Below are 5,194 nucleotides of genomic sequence, written 5' to 3'. Positions count from 1 at the left end.
CTGTGACGCACACAATGCCCGAACTACTTCCACGGAATTCGCTCGTCTCATCTCTTCTACAAGAAGAACATTTGGATTAAATAAAATCGGTTTGTAATTACGGCGACTGCATATTCATCAATGTAGGTTCAGAAAAGCACATATATATGGAATATTGCAGTTTGAAACAGAAGTAATACTCCTATGTAATGTTTAAGGAAAACATTTAGGCATTGTATTCAACATTACACCGAAGAATAAAAAGAAACAACATGTTATTAATGCATCGTAAATGCATGCAATCAGTCTACAGAATCAATAGTTGTTATATTGTTTCGTTAACTGTACCACTATGATTTTAATAAACGATCTGTGGCTCGATTACAGGAAGGTTTATGAAATAAATATTTCAAACTGGCACCCAATGTGTTATTTCAATCATGCTGTTAAAACTCCGTAAGGTTGATCTTTTTTGTTGAACTGCGGGTAGCTGTATTGTTTTTACGATCGACTCATGTATCCGCTCGCTCATCACTCTAAATATCTACCACTGTTATTAACCAGGATAAAATACAGTTTATGCGACACAATGCTTTCTAAATGTATATTGTCCAAGAGTGAGTGCACTCCAATATTTTCCAGTCACGTTTAGTAAGAGAAACAACCTTAATTCATTCCTTAAAAGGTTTTTGAAACGCATCAGTGCACAACACTGACACACTTTCTGTCAAACATGATACAATGATTTTAATATCAATTCACATTTTTAATGCCATTAAAATGTTTACTAAAATAAACACGTTCGATTCTTTTCTTCTTAGCGAGGTGACACAATTTAATCCCGTCCACAGAAGGACATGACTGACACGCGCGTATTGATACACGACTACATAGGCAACGGGAAGTTCTGCGTCATTCGACGCGGCACCGCCTCGGCGTTTATGACGTCAGTTGGACTGTACCATGTGGTCGTATGGGGTGTTAAGCATTCTTTTTGGTACATTGACCTAAATTTTTAAAAAAATCGTTAACAATTTTGTTTATATTATATGCAAAATTCTCCAATTCCACTCAGAATTCTGAGTGGACTGCAGATGGGCGATTTGTTTCACGCAGTGGTCGCCGCCACTCTCGCACCAACAGAAGCAAGTGGACGAGGTCCGCTGGAAATGCGCAAGGGTTTCATCGAATTGTACAATTTATGGTTAATGTCAAATTACGCATGTACACGTTCAAATCTGTCACATATAGGACCGAATAGAATATATACTCGTGTATAAAACGCACCCAATGTGTGTATTTTTCAGTGAAGGTCACCTTAATGGACCACTTGAGGGGCGTCTCCTTTTTATGACCGCGTTACCTTATTAGTTTTAATATAGCGCTTATCATGGTGTGCTCGAGAACAAAACCAGCTAATCTACAATGCAAATCTAGGCGTGACAAGCACATAATAGTTAGAGGTAACTATATGCTGTTTAATTACCCAAAGTTGCCCATATCAGAAACTTAAGGCGTACTCGTAATGGAGAAACACGTAATCCATTGTGAGAATAAAAACACGACACTTTGTTCTTGGCCACTTTTTGTTGATGACATTGTGATCTGTAGCGACAGTAGGGTGCAGGTTGAGGAGACCCTGGAGAGGTGGAGAAATGACGAGGAGAGGAATGAAGGTCAGTAGGAACAAGACAGAATACATGTGTGTAAAAGACATGGAGGTCAGTGGAATGGTGAGGATGAGGGAGTAGAGTTGGTGAAGGTGGATGAGTTTAAATACTTGGAATCAACAGTACAGAGTAATGGGGATTGTGGAAGAGAGGTGAAGAAGAGAGTGCAGGCAGGGTGGAATGGGTGGAGAAGAGTGTCAGAAGTGATTTGTGACAGACGGATATCAGCAAGAGTGAAAGGGAAGGCCTACAGGACGGTAGTGAGACCAGCTATGTTATATGGGTTGGTGACAGTGACACTGACCAAAAAACAGGAGACAGAGATGGAGGTGGCAGAGTTAAAGATGCTAAGATTTGCATTGGGTGTGACGAGGATGGATAGGATTAGAAATGAGGACATTAGAGGGTCAGCTCAAGTCGTATGATTTGGAAACAAAGTCAAAGAGGTGGGATAGCGTTGGTTTAGACATGTAGGTATATTGGGAAAAGGGTGCTAAGGTAAGGAAAAGAGGAAGGACTAAGATGAGGTTTATAGATGTGGTGAGAGAGGACATACAGGTAATGGGTGTAACAGAGCAAGATGATGAGGACAGGAAGATATGAAAACAGATGACCGGCTGTGGCAACCCCTAACAGGAGCAGCCGAATGAAGAAGAAGGTGTTCTTGGCCATTTAGCAAACTTGGGATCGAGGTGTGATGGTGCACATCCTCAGAGAGAGAAAATCATAAATCTAATAAAAAGGGACACAGTCATTTACAGATTGTTAGAAAACTGTGAAATCAATTTTCAGCTTACCTTAGGCCCAATGAAGAAAGATAACACCTGGAATTGTACTGTCACCCCTTAGTTTTGATTTGATCCTCGCTACTGAATTTTAAACCAAGTAATAAATCAGTAATAAGAACATCTGAAAATTGAATGGATACTGCTGCCATAATATTTATTCACCCCTCCTGTATCAGTACCTGGTGGCACCAGCAGGGCAGCCCAGGGTCACACACACCTCGACACTCACTTACACATGGCCAGTTTGGAGTTCCAAAAACCAAACAAAAACCTAGACAAAAGCTGGGGTAACACCTTGGTAACCCCTTGTACTTTTGGAAATGTGAGAGGAAAATAGCACGACTTTACATACAGGAGTCCAATGCAGAACTCTACTTACTTATTTACTTTGTAAAAAAAAAAATTATTGACTGCTGATGATGTCGATTGTTTTGTCTATGGTGAAATTCCAAACAGAGAAACCTATCCTGACCTCATTAAAAAGATTCAGCATATTGGGACTTGCAAGATTACAAATATTGTTTTTTACAGAAGTTCTGAAATAAAAGTGAAACTAATGAAATAGCAACAATTCAAAGAAAAAAAAAATCTTAAAAGTGTGCATCCGGAAAACCAAACACGGGGGGTTGGCGAGCGAAGCGAGCAGAGGGTGAAGCCCCCTAGTATATATATTTATTTGAGATGCTTCTAAGAGGAACCCTCTTAAAATCCCTCTTCCAAGTCAAATTCCACACATGTATGTCTTTGAAAACATTCCATAGTCCACCTTCATCGCCCGAAAAGGGTCGCCAGTATAATCCCTTCCTAAAATTGGTATAGCCCATTAGTCGCTGGGTTGGCTTCTCCTATCTATAGAAAAAGACACTGCACCCAGATTAGACTACGAAGATGTCATCAACAACTTTTCCAATTGAAAGGCAAGAAAAGTGGATTTTCGTCTCTGAACCTGGAAACTGGTAAGAGATTTCATGATGATACCTCTACGTTCATTTCACATTTCCTGTCGAAACACTGAAACTCATTTTATTTGTAGGCCGTAAACATGTATCGTTAATGATAAACGGCTGACATGACGTCAACATGAGTTATAACTATGACATCCTGCATATCAAGACTCAGAGCATACATGCAATTTGGGTCCTTTTTCTAGAAGAGGCTCTGCTAAATTCCACGACACTGCAGCGCGCTTTGCACATTCGTGGTATTGTCATGAATTACACTTTAATAAGGCGGCACGGTGGCACAGTGGTAACCAGGAGACCTGCATTCACTTCCCGGGTCCTCCCTGCGTGGAGTTTGCATGTTCTCCCCGTGTCTGCGTGGGTTTCCTCCCACAGTCCAAAGGCATGCAGGGTAGGTGCACTGGTGATCCTAAATTGTCCCTGGTGTGTGTGCCCTGTGGTGGGCTGGAGCCCTGCCCGGGGATTTGTTCCCGCCTTGCGCCGTGTTGGCTGGGATTGGCTCCAGCAGACCCCCCCGCCACCCTGTGTTGGATATAGCGGGTTGGATAATGACTGACTTTTTTATTAGATTATATCGTTATATTTTGATAAAGTCGTGTTATCTTGGGAAAAATTACCTGAATACTGTAATGAGAAAATCCAGTGTATGTTAACATTATTTTTATTAAATTTATGCGCAGGTTTATACAGTCCACGCATTCCGGTAACAGCGTTTGACGTAACTGGCCCTGCATGGGGTTCGTTAGCCCGAGGCCCCACACACCCCTAGGGCCACCCCTCAAGTTTGTGGTCAAGTCATTTTCATTCATTCGTGATTTCAAATTACTAATAAATGGTTATTCTGCTTTACTTGTAAATTGAGCTGGATCATTAGCAGTTTATTTTATTTTTTTAAACACTAGGTTTCCAAATACCAATTCCTAACTGAGTTACATGAAGAAAAAATTCAAAAACGTAGAGCGACCAGATTTTAAGGGTAGTCGTATTACATCCAGGATTTCCGAAAATAAAAACAGAAATAGCAACAACTGATCATAATTGTATATGTTGTTTTCACTACTATTAGGTAATTTTCTTTCTAGTGAGAACACACCACTAAACCCCCCCCCATTTTCCAAACTGATGTTCTCCATTACTAGTTTGTGGAGAACTGAGCGGATCAGAGCCAATTACGCGGTGTAGGACCCACCCATGCATTCAGCCAAGTGCACTCACACCAGGCACAGTTTAGTTATGAATCAACCTAATGGCACGTCTTTCGACTGGGTGAGAAAAGCCAGACTCAAACACAGGAAGCACATGTGGACATTAGAGGAATGTGTAACCTTCATGCTGAAAGAGCTCCAGCGTTTAAACGCAGCGAGGCAACAATGCCCAGGAAGCACCACTTTGCCACACGACGTAGGAATGGCACATTTAACGAGTTAGGCATCCATTCGTTATTCAATCTTTTTCCTGATTAGGTTCCCAAGGTTCAAGATCTTATTCTGTGCACAATGGGCTCAAATCAGCACTGGAAGATGTAGGGCATCTTCAAGATTTAAAAGGTGACCATTTAAAGTGCCCTCCTGCAATATTAAACGCTTAATCTTGGAAGGACTCAGATTTTGATTAACTTCTCAAGACACTGAGAAATAAAACAATAAGTTTTAATTTGAACACGCTGTTAGAGGGACCTGGTAGATGTCGGACTTGTGTACACGGGGAGCACTTTTGGTTTTCTAATATAATCCCTGTAGTTTATTCACAGAAAATCAAGTCACTTTTCCTCAGTTTGGGTAAAAATGTGATCCTA

The sequence above is a fragment of the Erpetoichthys calabaricus genome, chromosome 12, assembly GCF_900747795.2.
Source record: "Erpetoichthys calabaricus chromosome 12, fErpCal1.3, whole genome shotgun sequence".
NCBI classification, from domain to species: domain Eukaryota; kingdom Metazoa; phylum Chordata; class Cladistia; order Polypteriformes; family Polypteridae; genus Erpetoichthys; species Erpetoichthys calabaricus.
The sequence above is the reverse complement of the archived record's forward strand: the minus strand, read 5'-3'. Positions refer to the sequence as shown.